Source organism: Equus caballus, chromosome 4, assembly GCF_041296265.1.
Source record: "Equus caballus isolate H_3958 breed thoroughbred chromosome 4, TB-T2T, whole genome shotgun sequence".
Taxonomy (NCBI): domain Eukaryota; kingdom Metazoa; phylum Chordata; class Mammalia; order Perissodactyla; family Equidae; genus Equus; species Equus caballus.
The window spans coordinates 101,060,063-101,074,617 of NC_091687.1; the positions used below are offsets into that span (position 1 = coordinate 101,060,063).

The 14,555-nt window shown below is 41.6% G+C and overlaps 1 pseudogene; it reads right to left on the reverse strand.

Annotated features, from left to right (window-relative positions):
• Positions 1-2,903: 2,903 nt before the first annotated feature.
• On the reverse strand, positions 2,904-3,536 carry LOC100050847 (olfactory receptor 2F2-like; annotated as a pseudogene).
• Positions 3,537-14,555: the final 11,019 nt, after the last annotated feature.

Consider the following 14,555-nt stretch of genomic DNA (forward strand, 5'->3'; position numbering starts at 1 on the left):
ATTCTTTGATTCCAAAGATGTAGAACTTGTGTTCTGGAATCCTCTCCTATCCTTATTGCTCACTCTGGAGCCAGCAATTCTTCCTGCTTCTCCCATAATCCAGGCTGGGTTAGTGACAGAGACAAAATTGTTCACTTGGTTCTCAGCGTATTGGTTAATCAGTCTTAGTACTAGGTTGATAAGATCAAGGCGTCATTGTAGAACACTGTATCAACTATAATTATGTCCCAACTTCTTGAGATTATGTTATATCCTTGGCGAAATGCTGGCATTTATTTGAATGTTAAAGTAAGTGATTAATAAAAGATGAATGCGCACATCACTTACTTGCAATGATAATATTTGGAAACTGATGGCGCCCACAGATGAAGCCAATAAGGGAGTGCTTCTAAAACCCTTGGAACTTTGTTATGTGTAAATCCTGCTGTCACAGCAGACATGTTTGCCCTTGTGACACCTCCCTGTTTCCTTTGCTGGAGTTTGGTCTCTATCAAAGGATAAAGATGCCATTTTTGTTCTTAGTACAAATGTACTGAGAAATGTTACTGTCTTATTTTCTTTGTTTATTAATAGCAAGTCCCTCTAACCCTATTTCAATATTTATCTCAAGTCTCTCTGCCACACGGTGGGAGAAGGTAGTGCTATTGGTTAGTGTGAGAAAAGGGGAGACCACAGGGACGGGGAGAAGAGTCCAATGGCTGGAAAAGCCCATTTGCACATCCATTAGGGGAAGCTTGAGAAGGACAGTAAAAACTCCAGACACTAGGATTCACCTGTGAAAATCACACAGGAGCCATGGTGGATATCAGAGCAGTGTTTTCCACACTGACTGCACATTAGAATCCCCTGGGATGTTTTGAAAATTCCAGAGCACAAGCCACACCTCAGAGCAATTAAATCAGAATCTCAGGTGAGAGAAACCCAGACATTAGTATAACAGGAACTTTTAATGTTTCCCAGGTAATTAAAATGTGAGGCTAATTCAAGAATCATTGTTTTACAGGGAAATTTTAACCTTATTTTTGAAGACTCAAGACATGATTTGGGGGAGGAGTATGTTTTGAGATAAACCTGGAAGAGTCTCTGAGGAGGAAAGGTCTTTTGGGCTAAATGCCTCATTCTTCATTTAAAAAAATTTAGGCCAAGAGAGGTTAATTGATTTGCCTCAAATCTCACTGAGAATCAGTGAAAAAATGCTCCTGGATGTCTGGCCTTTGGTTTACTGAGCGTCCACTTTCCCTTAGCTTTTTGAGGTCTGGTCCAAAAACAATGTGTCAGGAAAGGTGCTCGGGTTGCTGCCCTTGGGGAGTGGGGTGGGGACTTTGGACGGTCACCAAGTTATGCAGGAAACAGGCTGAAGAGTAGTTGGACAGGCTGGCAGACTGGAGGTTCAGCTTACCAGTTTGTAAATGGGGCTAGAGGGACTTGCTGTTAATAAACAACGAAAAAAAAGACCGTAACATTTCTTAGTACATTTGAACTAAGAACAAAAATGACATCTTTATCCTTTGATAGAGACTAAAGCCCAGCAAAGATAAAAAGGAACTCTTTCTTTTTTATCCTAAAAGGAAAACATTTATTCCATAGTTTAGTGGTATGATGGAGCTTACACACATGGGCTCTCAACTTTCTCTGCAGCCAGGAAGTAGAATTGGAAAAACACGTCCACTAAGTCCAGCTTGTCCACTTCTCTTTTCTGACTTCTAACAAACTAACTGCTCGAAGGGTAGAGGGTGTTTCTCTTTTTAATGTTCCCCTTTCTAGATTCTAACAGAGGTTGGCATGTAAAATCGGTGGACTGACTGAATGAATGAACGTCGTATTGAGGAATGGTTTCCTTAAAATTCGTTCTCTCATCCAGGAGCTCAGTGTAGAACCTTATTATGGATGTTTTCATAGAGCCCACTCTGTGATAACACCTCAAGAAGGACTCCACTCAGAGGGTCTCTTGAGGGACCAAACTGTTGTTTCCTCATGATGAGTAAATGTCTTTTTAAAAATATGATATCTCTTTTTAAACAGACAAGGGCCAAAAAATATTTCTAAATTCTGAAACTCAAACAATGGATAAGAAAATATTTTGGAGCCTCTTCTCTTTTTGTAAGCTGTAACTTCATGAGGTGATGTCTTCTCTGGATAAACTAGATGTATGCACTCCTGCCATGGAGAATAGAATATAAGTATTGTTTCATATACAAAAGGTATTTTTTAATTATTATAAAAGAAGGTTTCAGTGGATTCTTGTCTCAACCATGTTGTAGTTTAATGAAGAAGAATTATACCATAATCAGTTTAGAACCAACATCATTGTTTTTGGTTGACATCTTCCAACATTTAACTAGTTTTATCAAAAAAACCTCATAAAAAAATTTGCTCGTTCAATGATTTTGGTGATCCTTTTGTAGCCAGGCTCTGTTAGAAGGTGTACTAGGGTATCACACTGCTCAGAGCTAAATGTTCCACAGGTGTATGATGAAGATATATTAAATTATAAGTGCCTGTGATTTGTTTCCCTTCAGGAACTAAGGAGAAAGAAATCCGGAGGTCTCTTTGCTGTACAAATGTAGACACTGGGCAAAGGGCCGGCAAATGCCTACACGTGAAGGCTTCAGTTGGAAGAGAGAATATTAATAGGGAATAGAGAAAGGAAAAGATACTCTGTTGATCTGGGATAGAGGGGAGAAATTAATAGTTAGAGAAGGATCTAAAAACAAGAGAGAATTTTGACTTGCGTTTGGGGTTGAATGCCTCAGATGGGAGTGGAAATGGTCATGGAAAGGAGCGGGTGGTGGGGGAAGAGGGAAGATGGAAGCTACTGATGGTGCTAGGAGGAGAGGGAGAAAGGCAGGGGCTGATGGAGTGAGTGAGGGAAAGGGGGTCTTCAATAAAAAATGAAAAGGGTATCAGCAGGGTACCAGAAGCACCACCATGCTGGAGGCCATTATGACCGCCTGGTTGAGGGTGATGTCCATGCAGGCCAACCTGACCAGTGCCAGTGTCTCACAGGACACATGGTTCAGCACGTGATGCCCACAAGTGGGAAGGCACATGGTGACTGCCATCTCAACTGCAGAATGAGCCAGGCCCACAAGCCAAGAGACCACTGCCAGTGCCATACAGCTCCTAGGGCCCATCACTGCCAAGAAGAACAGTGGGTCACAGACTTCCACGTGGTGGTCATAGACCATTGCTGCCAGCAGCAGGAACTCAGTCACCCCCAGGGCCAGTGAGAAGAAGAGCTGAGTTGCACATCAGGTGAAAGAGATAGTCTTCTTCTCCTGGAAGAAATGCGCCAACATCTGGGGGACCCCACTGGAGGTGTAGTAGATGTCTAACACCACCAGATTACAGAGGAAGAAGTAAATGGGTAGTTGCAGTCATGCATCCAGCCTGATCAGGAGGACAATGAGTCTATTGCTCAGCAGGGTCAGCAGATATCCAACCCCAAACAGGGCAAAGAGTGCAGCCTGGATCTGCCTGTCACTGGAGAGCCCCATTAGGACAAACTCACTCACCCAGGTCATGTTGTCTCTCATGGAGCAGGTGGGTCAGGCTGTTGGAGGAGGAACAGAGCCAGGGAGGGACAAGTGACAGCCTTACTTTAAGAGGCTAGGATTTGGCTTTCTAGCACTAGGGCTGGAATTGAGACTCCTCCCCTCAGGTTCCTTATCCTAGGTGCTCAGGGAGAATGCAATGAAGATGTTGGAGAAAGGGGCATTTGGGGTCTCACACTAGACAGTGAGATTCTCAAGGAAAAAGTCCCTGTTCTGGTCATCCTTCTATGTCTAGATTCAGCACAGTTACAGTTAATATAGGAGATAATCTATCAATGCAGAAGGAAAGATAGGGGAAAAAAGTGGTGGAGAAAAAATGACAGAAGGAAAGGAAAAAAAAAGAAAGTAAAAGAGAAAGAAAAACTAAGGAAGGGAAGTAGAAAATGGAAAAAGAGGGAAGGACAGTGGAGCCCAAAGAGTAAAGGAAGGACTCTTCAGTGGGGGGAGCAGTGGGCAAAGTATTCCAATCAGACACTTGAGACCGAGAAGGGAGCCCCGGGTTCTTCAATGTTGTTCCTAAAAGACTGAACTTAGTTTCTCTTCATGTTTCTTCTCAGCTCCAGTCTAGGTCTGTGCCTAGAAAGCAATCCTCTCACATCATTTTCATTGTGCTCATCAGTTCAGATAAAGCTTAAATCCCTTAAACCAATGCCTGTTAAGTCCTTGCTTTGTGCAGGGACTCTGCTGGACATCACACACCTGTTTGTGAACCAGAAAGACAGAACATGAGCTCTGCTTCTTTGGTCCTTATAATTTAATCAGGGACAGTTTAATAATTATAAAAAATTAATTGAGTATATTGCATTAAGTGCAATAAAGAAGATCAAGGTTACTAGTTGGCTAATTAAATTTTCAGCTTTATTTAAATTACCACTGCAGTTATGCCTTCCTTCTCAATAATTTATACAGTAAGTTCGAGGCATATATTCAGATTTCCATATAAATGATTCATGAACTAATGTAATGAGAGAATTTGGAAACCAATGACACTCATATGTTACTACTGAGTATGGAGTGACTGAAATCCACAGAATCCTTTTAGAAGGAGTGAATTCTCCTTTCTCAGCTAAGATTGTGCTGGGTTATCTTCCTTCCTACATGTCTTCAAACCCTCTATAAAAAATAGAATTAAATGTCATCAGTTTTTCTTAATAGAAATGTAATCTCAAGGTGTATTTCCTGCTCTTAAAAATAATTAGTATATTAATTAACTCATTTAGTAAAAATATTTATTGAGTCACGATGGTTTCAACAAACTTCTAGGAAATGCTGCCTTTCAACATTAGGAATTTGTATTTATAAAATCAGCACTGCCACAGAACCATCAAAAAATTTAAAAAGTTGGATCTTAGTAAAATCTGCGAGATTCAAATGAAGCAGCTGAACAAAGGACAAATACAATAACATATCAGTGTTCAGAAAACCAGAGCAGAGCCACAGAATCAAATACAATAGAATTGAAAAGCATCATCCAAGTCAGATGTTCTGGCCTGGAACCCTGGTCTGGGCTTTCATTGGTGGAGGGAGAGAGCAGAGAAGCTGAATGGAACAGGAATCTCTTGCCTCCCACTCAGCCCTGGTCCTGTGGCGGCCAGAGCTGTCACTGCAGAGACTGTTAAAAATAGAAACTGGCTTTAAGTTCTCAGGGTTAGAGATGGGTTCTTAGGCCAGAGTGCTGTAGCTGGTGGCTAGGGTTCCAAGCATTGTCTTGGGGAGCCTGGTCCTTGTATCAGCAGAGGAAGTAACTCAGCTCTGATCTACTACTATCTGGAGGCTGCAACAGCATCCAGAATCGTCACCTTCAGAGTCATTGTCCTGGATCAAGATTCCCTCCAGAAGGACTCGGTTATTACATAAAAACAAAAAATGTTAGAAATGAAAGGAACCATACAGATCACGTATTCCATCCATTCTATTTTACACAAGGAAACCAAGGAATTTTGTTTTCCAATAAATTTTTGATGCTATTATTAGATGATGATAAACTATTTTTATTAATAGATATCTCTATTTTCTGATTTTTGGAATAATTACAGAATTTCATTCCCCTTTATTTGACTAAGTGAACATTTACTGAGCACTGAGTAGTGCCTGCTCCAGTGGCAGGTGCTGGGATAACAGCAATCAATACAGCCTGGTGTCTCCCTCCAGGAACAGCCTGGCAGGAGCATAGAGAGGGTGAGTCATCATGACCTTATCAGAGTTGTCAGAGGAAGCTGGAGTATCCAGTCTGATGACTCGAGACCTAGAGTTGGACTATGTAAATAGCCAGACAGATATATAGAAAGAATGAAGCAGAAGTAAAGAAACAGCCAGTGCATTTGCTTCTTGGGAGAGTAGATGTGGTTTAAGGTATAGGTAGATTGGTAGTAAGGATATCAGGGTTTCAACTTGTATCTGCAAACCATCTAGGTACCCTTGTAAGTCCCTGCCTCTTTGAGCCATAGTTTCTTCATCTGCAGATAGAGAAATTTAGGTAAAGAGCAAGATTTGTCCTAGCAGTAAAGAGCTGCAATAGAGGAACATACATAAGCTGTACTGCAAAACAGTATAAAGGAGAAAAAGAAATTCTTCATTCTTTAATCTCTGTCAGTATGCATAGCTAGTGGGACTGCAGGCAGTCAGATATGACTGATTACTGGATTTGGGGACCAAAGCATTCATATCACACATAATTGTTTGGGGAGGTGCCAATGAATGTGACCAGGTTGACTTGAAAACCAGAGGTTAAGGAAATAGAGAAGAGGTCATACAAACAAAAATGGAAGACCCACTTGGGTCAAGGATGAAAGACTTGTAGCCTCTGATACATGACCTTCTTTCCAAAGTAAGTGCCAGATCATTCCTAGAGTGGGATGACCCCTAACACTAAGTTTTCTGCCAGACCAAGGACCAAACCTGCCTTAGTTCCATAGGGATTATGCTTCTTAATGATTGAGAATGTTCACCATCCTCTTTTTCAAAAAAAAATGTGGTTTATGTCTATCTTTGGTTCCTATACCAAGCACAGTCCTTCTCCATTCCTTCTTCTTATCTATAACTTAATGCAGATGTCTTAAGGCCAAAAAAGAGCCTTATCCCTTTGACCTCCACTCTTTACTTCTTTGAATGTAAGTCTTTCAATACTGAGCACTTCAGTTTTACTGTTGACTCGATGACTAACCAAGACCCAGGACTGTTTTGAATGGCTTGAAAACAGTGACTTGCATTTTCTAGGTTGTGGGAAGAATCAAAGAGCCTCCAACTGCAACCAGTGAGAAAAACACAGTGGAGGATCCCAGGCAAGTCCTGGCTGCTTCTGGGGATTTGGGCTCTATCCTCTCACCACCTCCTCTTAACCTTCCCTGTAAGAGATTCACAAAGGCTGAGTACTCATCTCATGCATAGAACTCATTTTGGATGGCAGGTGGAACATCTCTCAGGTTTTCCTTGAATCAGTCATTCATCCTCTTCCTGGGGATGGAGGTTTTACTTTGTTAGTCTTAGGTGATAACTTTTCAAAACCTGAGAATCCCCAGAGGGCAATTACTTGCTCCTGGTGTGTTCCTGTACTCATTCTTCCCTCCTGCCCCATTCAGCTACTTCTCTGCAACCAAGGTCCCCACTCTTCTAAGTTCCCTAGGGGATAAACATTCTGAAAAGGTTTTATCTCAAGTTTTTTTTTCATTTATTTGTTTATTTTCGGATGTACATCATAATATATTTCGAATTCTGTGTAGATTACATCATGTTCACCAACCAAAAACTAATTATAGTGCATCTCCTCACATGTGAGCCTAATCACCCCTTTTGCCCTCCCCCCTCTCCCCTTCCCCTACGGTAACCACCAATCCAATCTCCAGTGCTATGTGTTTGTTTGTCGTTGTTTTTATCTTCTACTTATGAGTGAGATCATATGGTATTTGACTTTCTCCCTCTGACTTATTTCAGTCAGCATAATGCCCTCAAGGTCCATCCATGTTGTCACAAATGGCCGGATTTCGTCATTTCTTATGGCTGAGTAGTAGCCCATCGTGTATAAATACCACATCTTCTTTATCCATTCATCCCTTGATGGGCACCTAGGTTGCTTCCAAGTCTTGGCTATGGTGTATAATGCTGCAATGAACATTGGGGTGCAAGTATCTTTAAGCCTTTGTGTTTTCAAGTTCTTTGGATAAATACCCAGCATTGGGATAGCTGGACCATATAGTAGATCTATCCCTAATTTTCTGAGGATACTCCAAACTACTTTCCATAGTGGCTGCACCAGTTTGCACTCCCACCAGCAGTTATCTCAGGTTTTAATTGTCCTTCTAGTTCCCAGGCAAATGAGTCCTTCTCTGACTCTTTTGAGTCACTGTCCTTCAAAGCTATGGCATCTTTGGGGACTTTTGGCAGGGGTCAGGAGACAGGAATATTTGCTCCTCTGACCTGATGGGAAGGGATTGAGATTGATTGGAAAGAAGAAGAGGAATTAAAATCTCAGAGCCTGATGTCCTTCCTAAAGGAAGAAGATAAGTGCACCTTCTCTCTTCTTGCCACACATGTAGCTTCAGTGACTAGGGAGTGGTGAGTAAGCATTTCACAGTAGGAATATCATATCCATAGCCTGGAGGCCTTCGAGAAGTCCCAAAAATATTTCCATAGGCTCCTTGGTGGTGTGCCTATCACATTTCTGTTTAAGTTTTGTTTCCTTTGCATATTTTCATACCACTAGAAGCTTTTCCAGGTTTCACTAAGCTTGGTCTCTCAATTGTTGATCATCTTCCATAAAGTTTTAATCTTTTCACTGGAATTACTAAGAAACAAAGCAAATAATGTGTCAGGATGGGGTTTTACTCCCAACATCATCTACCTATTTTTATAATAATAGAACACGGGTCTTTGGTAAGGTGGAAGAAACGTTAGTAAGTAAGCTTCTAGAGTTTTTCTGTAATAATTAGCCAATATCAGCAAGAGAAAGGTTTATTATCTTGAAGATTTCTAACTTTGATGACAATAGACTGTGGAATGATAGTTTCACTTCATGCTCTTCCTTTTATGTAGGACTTCTAGAATCCTAGGTTCACCTCTGCTCCTGGCACCATCCAGCTAAGCCCAGGACCCAAAGGACCTGAAGCTCTCCCGACCTCAAAGTCCATCCAAAGCAAAAACTGATGGCACCTTCTGACTGAGTGTTGGAGCCAAAAGTTGGGAAGAGGGTAGAGGTGAGAAGAAGTCTGAGGGCACCATGAGGGAAATGAGAGAGTGACACCTGAGATATTAGATTCCTGAAGCTCATCAAAGGTAGACTTGTACGAAGTGATCTAGGTGACTCAAGGGTAAAGGAAAAGAACTTTGTGTTCCATCTTCCAAACAATATAGCATGTGATCACCTAATAAAAACATTTCCTTGAGAGTAAAACAAAAATGTATCTTCCCTACTTTTCCAAACACAGATGATATGTAAATGGCTAAAAAAGTAGGTTAGACAATTCTAGGTTCAGTATGATCTTAAATGGCAAAAAATAATATACATACCACTGGAATATGTAAAGATAATAACACCGAAAAAGAACTGGAAGGAGGATCAATAAATGTCGATGGGTTATCTCTGATAATACGTTTATAGATATTTTTATTTTCTTCCTTTTGCTCATCTATGTCTTGAGAAATGTCTGTAATAACCATGCATTATTTTTGAATATGAATCCAACGTGAATCCAAAAGAAATTTAGAAAATTATTGTTAATATAGATATATCACATTGAGATAGGGATACTGGGAAGTCAACTCTCTGGCTTAATGTCCAGCACTATTGAATGGCCTTTGAGCAACATGGGAGAGTGTTGAGGGGAGGAGGGAAGGAATAATGAAAATTTTGCCTCAAAAAGCACATATGACTACAAGTTTTGAATCATTTATCCCATGAAAGGTAAATCTGTAAATATCCTATGGTGGCAAATACTCTGGACTGGGGACAAGATAATTGGTTTCTGCTCTGGCTTTGTTATAAATAGTTCTATTACTCTGGGTGTGTCTTGTAAGCTCCCTGGGTCTCAGTTTCCTCATTTGTGAAACAGAGATTCCATCAGACCTCTAAGGAGCCTGCAGCTCTGGAAGTCTAGGTTTTTCCAGTGCGGACATTGCAGTACTCTCCTTTCATTCTAGATACTGAGGTCTGAGATGGAGTCAGACCATCATAGGTTCCAAATTGTGGTCTTCAGGAGAAAGCAGTAATTCACTCCTTTGAGCCTGAGCCACATCAGGAGTTTCACTGACAGAATGGGTATGTTATACACTATTTGGATCCCTAGCCCTTGGACAAAATTCACTTCCTGCAGTGTCTGTGGAGTCAAAGGCCTACTGCTTGCCTGTCTTTCCCTTCACTCCTTTGGAATTGCCCCACCTCCACCCACTTCCCCACCTCTACTCCTCAACCATAATATCTCCTTCCACAAGACTTTCCTGTTACTAGGAATAGTTTAGTTCATTCCCAAGGAACTGCTATATCTGGTTCTCAGATGTACACCTTCCCTTTTCACTTCCTTCTGCTCATTTTTTTTTTTTTATCACAACTTTTCTCCAACTTTCCCCAATGAGATGTCAAGGAGCACCTTCTAGCAAGCAGGTTACCTGGGCTGATGACATCTGCTGACAGCAGCTTCAATAGACTTGGTTTCAACTCATCGCTAATTAGCTTTGTCAGGAAAGGGTCTGAGTACTGCTCTGCTTCCTCCCTCTACACACTGGCAAAGATTGAAAATGGAATTTCTGTGCCTCGTTCTTCTCTCAGTGCCTAATCAACTATTTCACTTGGGGGAATCCACTTAAGTTGTGCTGTTGAGTATGAGAAAGAAAGACTTGAGAGTTAATAGTTGCTGAGTACTAAATGCCTTATAAGAATTGTGTCCTTGAAACTTTATGTAATTTCCTTATTTTGTACTCACATTGGGGAGGTATCATACAGCCCATTTCTGAAAAAGAAGTCTTTCCTTAATAGATTACCAGCACACACATGGAGTTCAGAACAATCTTTACTTCAACTTGCCTATGTGATGGGGGTAACAACTTTAAATACTCTGTTCATGGATGTTCCATGAAAATACAATGTCCTTGTTTTCTATAGTGATCTTACCTTCCTGAGTCTACATCCTGATGGGTAATATGGAAAGGGGAAAAATGCAAACAATATAATATGCCAATTAAAAAGATATTAGTCTCCCACAGTATAAACAGTGTTTTTTGACTTAAAATAATCTTTAAAGGTAAGTATTTAATTAATTCAAATTTCAACCTTTGGTCAGAATGGTTTCTTTCTTTCTCTGCTTTCTCAAGGTCACTTCTGAGTATAAGAGAAACACTCATACTACGGGATAATGTGTAACTAGGGATGAGGGTGTAGAATCACTCTTGCTTCATGCTAGTCCTTGTGCTGGTCTCGGCAGTTGAGCGGTCGCTTTCATCTCTTCATATACACATGGCAGGTTTCTGCTGAGATGTGGTCCATCAGAATCTAACCCGTGGCATCCACTGTTGAAGTCTGTGGCTGAGGAACCTTGTCTAGGCTCAGTGGCAATTCTTTTGTTGAAATCGTCCCACTTAAGGATTTTTCAGTGTGATTTCCCCAAACACACACACACACACATCACTTCTGACTACTGACTGATTCTTTTTAGGGCTCTGGCTTAAGTTACTTTGTAGCTCTTTCTCCCCACCAAGCTGATCCTACCCTGGCAGGTTCTCCGGTAGAACTTTCAGCTGCCTTCTGCACCTCCCATTTGAGACCTGCAGGGGCTTGAGGCATACATGTCGTATTCTAGGAGCCAGCAGCATGTCTCAGATTGACCTCTTTGACACTCCTCCACTGCCGCTGCTCTGTTGTCCCTCAACCTACTTGGGGTTTCTGCATCACCCTGAGCAATTGTCTTTTGTCAGGTCTCCAGATGGGCATCAGGAGAGCATTGCTACATTTGATCCTCTCCTCATCCTATGTCTTCTCCAACCTCAGGAACTTAGTCCCCCAGAGGGGTGTTCAGGACACATATATTTGCCTGTCTGCTGCTCTTTTCTCTTCTTCTATTTCTCCTCACACTCCTGCCCCCAAAGGGACTGTTTTCCTCCTTGAGGAAATGCAGGGAAGTCCCCTGTATCATATCCTGAGTTCCTGTGCTCCTAACTTATCAAAAGCTCAGTGTTCAAATCCAGAGGTTGTCAGTTTTGGTTTAGGTATCTCAGGACAACTAGAAATTTGGAGTTAATAAAGACAAAATTATATTGATCTAATATTCCCAAAATATTATCTGGTATACATAATATTCTCCATGTAGTATTCACGTTACATGGGATTTAGGCATCTCTTCTCTCCTCTATTCAGCTATCTCACCTGCCACCAGTGGACAGGTTGGGTTTTCATTTTCAACTCCATGAATTTCCATTGAGGAAATTCTTCTAGCTCCTCTCACCATTGGCTCCTTTTATCCCTGGGCTCCATATGCAGCCTAACCCTCACGTAGCCTTCAGCTTCTTCCTCTTGACCTTTGTCCTAGGTCACCAGTCATTGTGTTCCGCTCCATTCTTCTAGAGATGGAACTAACTGGGGCTGTGGATCCATGTGGGTAGAGTGGAAATGAAGGAATTCAGCCACAACAGTTCTGACCATGGGACCTGACAAGTACATGACTCTCAGATTCTGATCGCTAAGTATAATTCATGTGAAATATTTTCCTAAAAGAGATTGTTAGATTCCTTTTGAGAGGCCTATCTCAGTTTCCCTAGCTTGGTGTCATCTTGGCCCTAAAAGGGGAACACAGTATGTTTCTGTCCTAGGGAATGAGGAGAGGAAAACATTATTCTGTCAAATTCAGAACAATCTGTGCAGTTGGCACAAACTTTGCCAGAGCTAGACAATTGGTGAAGAACCAGCTGAGCTGAAAATCAAGATATGTCTGATGTTAAACCTTATGTTCTTTTCACTAGACCATGCTGCCTCCACTGTTCTTTCCTTTCTGAAGTCAAGTGGCTGCGTATGGAAGAATGTGGAAGTCTTTTTATGCTCCGACATTCTGAAATTCTCTACATATAGGTCAACAGGAGGGGAAGCAGTGTCTTTCTACTTCAGGATCTTTTCCATACCCCAGTTAAGAAAATCACGTCTCAATATCTTAAAGGAAAAGAGAAAAGAGTTCTGGCTGGGTGTTTCCTGCTACTCTTAGCTATAATTGGCTTCCTGTCCTTTAGATAAGGAAGCTGACTTGTTTTGTTCTCTAGAGTTTTCTGACTCACTGTTATAGGCTAAATAATTGCCCCCCACATATGTACACATCCTAATCCATGGAACCTATGAATTTTACTTTATATGGCAAAAGGGACTTTGCAGATGTGGTTAAGTTAAGGGTTTTGAGATGAAGAGATTATCCTGGATGATCCAGGTGGGCCCAATGTAGTCACAAGAGTCCATATAAGGGGGAGACAGGAAGATCAGAGTCAGAAAAGGAGAAGTAATGACAGAAGCAAGAGTTTGCAGTGATGTGAGGAAAGAGTCACAAGCTAAGGAATGCAGCTGGCACCTAAAAGCTAAAGGTCAAAGAGAGGATTCTCCTTTGAAGACTCCAGAAGGAACAAGCCCTGCTAACACCTTGACCTGAGCCAAGTAAAACTGATTTTGGAATCCTGACCTCCAGAGTTGCAAGAAAATAAGTGTTATTGTTTTAAGCAACTAAATCTGTGGTAATTTGTTACAGCAGCAAAAGGAAATGACTACATATTCTAATCTCTTCCTTTACTCTAAATCCAGAGGATCCACTATCACTAATTCAGAATTAATGATGTTCCTGCTTTGTTCTCAATATCTCACCTTGTCTTGGATCCTATCTTCTTCTATCTCTCCATCTCTGTCCCTCAGCCCATGGACTCTGTTTTTAGAATTGCCTGATCATCAGTTTTCCCAGTGGATAATGAAAGTGAAAAATGCTGCCTTCCTGAGAATAGGTGATTCTTCTGCTGGCTTTGAGTTCCATGAGGAGGGATGTCTCTTGCTAGCTTGGTTTAGAGGGTCCTCCAGGTGGTGAGTGTGGGGTATCTGTGCTGAGTCTCTTGCCTCCCTTGGCCTTGCGCTGTCTCAGGACAAAATTCACAACAGACAATGACTTATTGACTGTGTAGTTCCCAGAGTCATTCTACACCATGATAGCTACTTAGATATTTGTCACTGAATACCAGGAGATCTTAACCCCTAATTTCTCCTGCCTATTTCTCCAAAGGATCTGAAACTTGTATAAAAGGCTAACAAAATGGATTCTGTCTCCGTTTTGTCTTTGTGTGAGAAGAAACAGATCAATGCCTCATGCTCACACCTTCCAATGTGAAATGCTTGCTCACTTTTGCAGAGATTTCACGGAGGGTTTCCAAAATTGATTGATGGCTTTTTCCCCATTTCCCCAGGCCAGTAAGAAGGATTGAAATTGAATAGGAGAGGGAAGAGATTGGAGAGAAGAAGTTTTTGGAGAGAGTTGGTATTCTTTCCTGATTGTCCTCCTTCACCTCCATGCATGAGATATAGGAGGATTTCCACTCCACATGAAGTTATTCATTCCCTTCTGCCAGTTAATATGCAACCCTTTGAAGTTTGGGGAGTCTATGGACTGGTAAGAAAAGCTGTAGATAGAGAGGCTTGAGAAGGTAAAACAGAGAGAAGAAAGCGGGCTGCACAGGCAGTCAATGGTATTTCTCCCAATGGTACAGCAGAGGTGTCAAGGGTTTCTTGCAGTTCAGAGAAGGGCTTCAAGGAAGTGAGCTGGCAAGGTGTCATTTTGACTCTCTCCCAAGAAACTACTTGGAGGGGAAATGTGCCCCTAACAGAGGAGATGGACCCTCAGATAGTCAGGGGTTAAGGGAGGAATTATATGTGGTCAGCAGAGGAGAGAGAGAGTAGGGAGAGCTAGAGTGACAGAAAGCAGAGTGGAAGCTTTGCCTACATCAGGGGACCTGCAATGGACCCAACTGGAGAACCTCTGAGGAAACCATGAAGGTTCTTCTGAG